The 7161-nt window shown below is 50.1% G+C and overlaps 1 long non-coding RNA gene across 1 annotated transcript; it reads right to left on the reverse strand.

Moving 5' to 3' along the window:
• Positions 1-5169: 5169 nt before the first annotated feature.
• Positions 5170-6357, reverse strand: LOC140617929 (uncharacterized). The gene is made up of 2 exons (XR_012018080.1): positions 5964-6357; positions 5170-5345 (listed from the first exon to the last, which is right to left on the reverse strand). It is a non-coding gene; the product is annotated as an uncharacterized lncRNA (long non-coding RNA).
• Between the last annotated feature and the right edge of the window lie 804 nt (positions 6358-7161).

Genomic DNA, 7161 nt, shown 5'->3' on the forward strand with positions numbered 1-7161 from the left:
TCTGCTCAGATCATGATCCCGAGTTCCTGGGATCAAGCCCTGTGTCAGGCTTTTTACTCAACGGGGAGCCTGCTTCTCTCTCCCTCTGCTCCCCCCCCCCCCCGCCTATGGTCTCTCTATTTCTCTCTCTCTCTCAAATAAATAAATAAGATCTTAAAAAGATTTAAAGTGAGGTAAAGAACTGAAGCCAGATGTGCCTAGCTGGCTCAGTCAGAGGAGCATGCTATTCTTGATCTCAGGGTTGTGAGTTCGAGCCACACGTTGGGTGCAGAGGTGACTTAGATGAATGAATAAATAAAAAACTTAAAAAAAAAAAAAGAACTGACAGACATTTGCAAAGATTTGAAATGTGGAATTCTTCATGGCTCAGGTAGTTTTTAATCTTTGCAGTAGTCCCTTCCCACACCTAATTCTCCAGCAAGATTTTTAGCGACTCATATGGATCAAGTCGTTTCAAAGCATTTGACTTATTTTTCATAGAAATGACTATTATCTTTCTTTTCACACTCATGGTTTTTCATCTTGTGTAATAACTCCACTGAATTACAGAATTAAAATTACACGTGTAAGTGATATAAGCAGGTATGGGAGCAAATCCATGTGACTCTTGGTAACCAGGTGACTCATTAGAGTCATGGGAGCAGAAGTGGAGGGCTCTGGTGGGGGAGGTCACTGACCATCTTCAGACACTTGAGGTGCCGTGGGCATCCACACAATGTTTATGGACATAGTAGAGACTTAGTCTCGGGTCTTGTAAATGTAGAGGCAGTAAAGAAAGCTTCCACTCTAGTGTCCTGACAGTCATTTCTACATATTTAGTAGGAGTGCCAAACTTTAGTGTCTGACCTCACAACATTTCGAAACTACCATATTTTCGGCCTAAAGATTAGCTAGTGCATATGAAATTACTCAATTTTACCAAGGAGTTTTTCTGAAAAATATTAATTCCTACCCTAAGTTCTCCTAGAGAAGTGCCAAGCAACCAAGGGGACTCGGTTGGAGGTGCCCCTCCTGCTCTTCTTGAGGCATTTCCACATGTTTGCTGGGGCAGGAGGTGGGCCAGGGGAGGAAGGGGGGACATTGCTGAGATTGATTTCATTCAGTGACCTAGGGTGGGCTTGATGGTGTCACATAAGGAGGCACCTGATGAACAGAAAATTAATCTTATATACCGGCAGGTATAGGATTTTAATTTCCATTTTAAAGATAAGCAGACTCAGAAGTGATGTGACTCGTCCAAGGTCACACAGCTTGTAAGTAAAAGAGCTGAGATTTTTACCTCAGGTCTATCTGATTTTAAATCGTGTGCACTTTCCACTGAACAACTATTGCCATTGAGCTGTATTGGATTGAGCTGGTTTGGATGGAGTCATTTTGAGTTAAGTTGGATTGGATTGGACTGAACTAGGCTTGGTTGTGTTGAGTCAGTTTGAGTTAGGTTGGGCTGGATTGGGGCTAGCTGGGTTGAGTTGGGTTGGGTTGGGTTGGGTTGGGTTGAGTTGGTTTGAGTTAAGTTGGTTTGGATCGGGGCTAGCTGGGTTGGGTCAGGTTGGGTTGAGTTAGGTTGGGTTGAGTTGGTTTCAGTTAGGTTGGGTTGCACTGGGGTTAGCTGGGTTGGGTTGAGTTGGGTTGAGTTGGGTTGGGTTGGATTGGGGCTAGCTGGGTTGCATTCGGTTGAGTTGGATTGAGTGGGATAGAGTTAGGTTAGATTAGATTGAATTGGCATGGAGTGCATTGAGCAGCAGTGAGTCACACCGAGCCCTCTGCTAGGTACTCTTGGTCTCATAAGAAAGGGGTAAAACATCTTCTCTATAGACATAGCTCCTTGAGGACAGAAACAGGCATAAATACACAAGAAACAGACCAGAATCATATATGATTCATCACTAAATTGTGGTCGAATTATCAAGGTAAGTCACATTTCTGCCTGAACAAGCCCACAGAGTGTGAGGCACCCCTATGAGGCTGCAGGGGAGGCGGGGTCCTTTTGGTCATGTTGTCAAGGATCTAACTATCCTCCTGGTCATGGGTCACAGAAGTCCCAGTACCAACCCCTTCATGTACGAATCACACACCCCAGCCCATAAGCTCAGCAGATGTTCATAGAGAGAATGACCTTTCACTGAGCACCTGCCGTGTGCAAGATGCTGTTCGCATACCCTCCTGTTCATTTCAAAACCTCACATCAGCTTTTTTTCGGAAGGCATGATCCCTACCTTTTTACACACAAAGAAACTTCTCCAAGTTTGCACAGCTGATCACAGACAGCAGTTAGACTTAGATCTAGGTCTGTAGGACTCCCAAAGGCTGGCTCTCCCACGTCCTCACAGGATGGTTCTGGAAGACAGAAACCACCAGCAAGTTGGTTCCCTCCTACTGGGGCAGCTGGAAGGGCTCCCTCTGGAGGGAAGAGGGAGAGTGGCTTGAGAGCAACCTTGAGCAAAGAAGCCTGCTCCCCCGAGGCACTGGGGTAGGCACAGAAGTGGCCAGCAACCAGAGAGAGCCGGTGAAGCGTCCAGATGGGCAGGTCTTCTAACCCTCTCTCCATCTGATTTATAAGCCTGCATTTTCTCAGTTTTCTCCTAGGGCTGGCACGAGCATTAAATGAGATAACACTCGTCAGGTGTTTAATCCTGAGCCTGGCAGAGTTTAACTTTTCTTGGTGAATTAAGCAAATATTTATGGAGTCCAAGGCGTAGCTCTGCGTCTGGGGCGCACCCTGCCGTTTCCAAGCTGGGTGGTTCTGGGAATTTTTTTTTTTTTTTTAACCTCAAGGTGGCTCAGTTTCTCCTCATGCTACAAGGGAGAAGGGTAATGGTACCAGAAGCTCAGGGGGGCTGCAAGGCCTAAAGCAACGGTGTTCATGGAGCGTGTGGCCCAGGGCTGGGACGCAGACAGCCCTGGAGACCAGCACCATCACAGCCTTCTCAGACACTACATTCTGTATAAAACTATCTTTTCAAAGTCATGTCTGAACCTCCGCAGGGCTGGGAATACCTTCCCTCTGGAGGGAAAGCCACCCCAGATAGTGCAGGTCGTTTTAATGCACAGCCTGCCACGGACAGAGGGACGGTTAGATGTGTGACAAAGCAAGTGTAGCTCATGGAAGAATCTCGGTGGCGGGGACCTGGGAGTTCACCGTACAGCTCCTTCCACATTTCTGTAGTTCTGAAAATTTTTATGATACAATGTTGGGAGGGAAATGCAGCCTGCCCCAGCCCTCCAAGGGAAGAAGATTAAAGCATCATTTCCTTGCATTTCTTTTCAGTTTCTGAAAACCTTTTGCTCATAACCACACAGTTTATAAATGTTTGAACAATTATTACTGTCAGGTTCACAAACAAAGCCCCCACACAGCCGTGGATTATTCCACAGATGGGAATGTCTATTATATGAGCTGATTTTTTAAACCCAGGGCGAAGAGAGTGGGAATGTGTGTTGAGAAGAGATGTCTCAGACCCGGGCTCGTGAACAAGCACGTCGAGAAGATCTGGCTTCTTGGCAACCTCCCCCAGAGCCGCCTTTGTTTACCAGGGCTCGGGTTTAAAGCTTTCCAACCAAAGGTTTCTGTGCAGCAGGTGTCGTAGTCCTGTTCTCACTCCGGGGTTTTTAAAGTCCAAATGGCTTATCCAAGCCAGAGACTGACTCAGCTCAACCAGAGGACCTTAACACAGAGATAGAGAGCATAGGGTTTGAGGGCTCAACCCCTAGCAGCACCTCCCGGGTTTGAATCCCGCTAACAATGCGGTGGGCTCTCTGCTCCTCCCTCTCCTCGTCTATAAATGGGAACAACCCTTGCTGGCTTGTTAGGGAATCAACAGAGATGTTACACGCAAAGAGCCGAGACCAGCTGAGAGCAGCGTGTAGTCAGTGACAAATAATTGTTCCCTATTATTATTAATAGCTGGGTAATGTTTCTGAGCCTCATTTCTTCATCTGCAAAGTGTCAATGGAGATTATATACTATGTTTTGTGAAGATAACAAGACCCTCCTCCTAGAGCTTCTAAAAGGATGAAAGGCCATTGACCGTGCCGGGGAAGTTGCCTAATAGAATGTTCTGGCTCCGTAAAAGATTGCTACATGAAAGATCCAATTTGAGGTGTACAATGGGACACTTGTCCTCGCCTCTGCAACAGGAAAGCGACATGCTTGAGGCTGAAAATGTGAGCAATACTATGAAACGCACAAAGAGAAAAGAGCCACAGAAAGAAACCAGCCGCTCTGCTTCTCACATGCCTGGGCCCTGTCAGCCTGGCTCCCAGACGGCCGTGACCTCGATACGGTGTGTGCGCCGCCGGCTGGCCTGACCCCCCTTCTCATGACCGCGCCTCCCTGGGATGACCTACATTTCCACGGCGGCGGCCGGAGCAGACATTCCAGGGTAATTAACAAACACACACACACACACACAGACGCACACGCGCAGACGCGCGCACACGCACACACGCACACAGAGCCAGCGCGGGCCTGGCAGCGGCTGGCACGCTCACTGTCTAGACAGAGCTGGGAGCTGAATGGCCTCCTGCCGTGGGACGCGGCGGCCGGGCAGCCACCACCGCCCCCCCAACCCGACGCAGAGGCATCCAGCCAAGGCCCTGCGAGGGACGCATCCCCGGCAATCATCAGGCCAGAGCGCCACGCGGGAAGCTCAAAGCGCTGTTGTTCTAGAATCATGAGAAATGGGAACCGTCCCTTCCCAAACCAAGCAGTCGAGGCTACGACAGGGCATTCCTTAGCGGGACCCGGGAGCAGCCTCGACGGGCGCGTTGGAAGAATCCGCCCGATGGCATGTGGGCACTGTCGGCAAACGTTATGTTTCCAAAAGCAGGATTCGAGATGGCATGTCAACAAGGGTGGCAGCTGTTTATTCAGGGGGCACGCTGGAGGATGGTGAGGACGGCACCCCCAGGATGCTCGGTGCTCCCTCCAGGCGTCACGGCCCGTGGCCGGGGCAATTTGCACACTTTTGTGCAAACAAAATAAGTACATGTACCAGTTGGCATAACACCAACTGGCCCTTCACCTGCCCCAATCCCAGGGCACTCCACCGGCCCTTCCCAGATGTTGATCGTGCAGGGACTCGCCTTATCATTTGGGGCACCAGCACTATACTTTCCTGAGAGTTTTTCTTTCAAGTGATACACCCTCTTCACAAAACCAAGAATGTATTTTTTAAAAATTTATTTATTTATTTATTTGAGAGAAAGAGAGAATGAGACAGAGAGAGATTGTGCATAGAAGAGGAGGGGAGGGGCAGAGGGAGAGGGAATTCCACGCAGACTCTCTGTGGAGCATGGAGCCCAATGCCGGCTTCGATCTCACCACCCTGAGATCAAGACCTGAGCTGAAATCAAGGGTCGGACACTCAACTCCGTGAAGTGAGCCACTGAGCCACCCCGGCGCCCCCCACTTACTTTTAGATAAAACCCTGTGTCACAGCTAAGGATGGAGAAACAGAAATAGAAGACAAAGATCAACACACCGTTCTCAAGCATTTTTCTAACTTGCTCTGTGCCCCTGGGAATCACCGCCCCCACCGATGACGTATGTGCCCAGCGTTGCCAGTACTGTCTGGGATCAACTGCTAATTTACGGAGTGAGGACGCTGAAGAAGGAGACGTGTCTTCCCGCAGGTCACTCAGGGACCCGGGAGCCCCCGACTCTGACTCCAGCACTGCTTCACCTGGACCTGGCCTGACTAGCATCTTCCCACCTGCCTGTGGAACCGGGGGTGGGGGTGGTGAGGGCAGGTCTGTCTCCATGGAGACAGGAGAAGCCCCACATCCTGGGGCACCTGCACCCCCGACCCCAGAGCAGAGGTTCCCCCTCCCTCCACATCTTCAATTGGCCACATGATGGCATCAAAGGTGCCCCCAAATGCTAACCAGAAAGCACAAGCTTCTTACAAAATTATTTTCAATTTCATGGTGCTCGGCCTCACAATCCACCCCATTTCACTCACAAGGGTGCCTTCACCTTCTCCTTCTCTTTTTCCAACAGCTCCAGCGATTTCATGGGACCAGTCAGGATCCTGTTTGTGGTTAATCGTGTATAAACGTGTGGCTGGTCTGTACCCTTCTTCTTCCATCTTCCACATACTCATGACCCCCAGACACCCTGACACACCAAGGCCGGATGGGCAGGTGGGCAGGAGCCAGAGCCGCATTTCCAGATCTGGCTCAGGGTGGGAGCCTGCACCACAGCACAGCTGAAGGGACCTGCATCCGTCCGGGGACAAGCTTCTTCCTGGGGAGCCCTTTGTGCTGATGCTACCGGGCCTGTGACCCAAGCTGGCCAATCAGAGTCCTCTGGGGGAATGAAATGGATTCTGCGGGAAGCTTGTGATTTCTCTCTGGCTTCCCCCAGCCGTGGAGGCGACGTACGCCTAGGGCTTTTGGACCCCATCTCTGTTGTCACTTGGAACCCAGCCTGCTTTGGAATGAAACCAACTAAAAATAAGAAAAGCCTAGAGTTTGTGGGAGAAGAGTCAAGTGTCCTGTTGTCAAATGACCCCCTAGATACAACCGGGCCTGAAAGCTGCCAAACTGCTTAACTTTGAAGTTGCGTGTGTCAGCGTATTTCCTAGGGTTTTGTCGTCGTCGTCGCCACCGTTGTCGTCGTTGTTGTTGATCTCGATGTTTATGTTTCCTTCCCCTTATTCAAATCACCATCAGGAAACATCCATCTGGGTATTTCGCCGACCTTCCTTCCCCTTGACCCTCACGTCCTGCCTAGATCCTAGATGTGACGGAGACAGAGGAACCCTGATGAAACACTTGATCTTTCAAAACTCAGCCCAGGCTTTGTCTCCCCAGGAAGCCTTCGCTGGCGCCCTAGCACGCTTTCCCAGGCTGTTCAAAATCCCATCACTCTCGCCCCACAGCCTTCTCTGAGGATAGCACGATGGATGAGAGCCCGACTCTGGACTCCAGAAGTCCCTGGTTAGAATCCCGGCTCTACCTCTTACCTGCTGTGTGGCCCTGGGCAAACGAGTTACCTGTCTGCTCTTTGGTTTCATTCTCTACAAAATGAGAGTTCACATCAGTAGCTAACCCACAGGTGTGTTCTGAGAACTGAACAGGTTAACCCACGTTGCCAACTGAGAGCAGAATCCGGCAGGGGGCTGGCACTTAGCATTGACCACCGTTCCTACGGTCTGA

Source organism: Canis lupus, chromosome 26 (genome assembly GCF_048164855.1).
Source record: "Canis lupus baileyi chromosome 26, mCanLup2.hap1, whole genome shotgun sequence".
Lineage (NCBI taxonomy): Eukaryota > Metazoa > Chordata > Mammalia > Carnivora > Canidae > Canis > Canis lupus.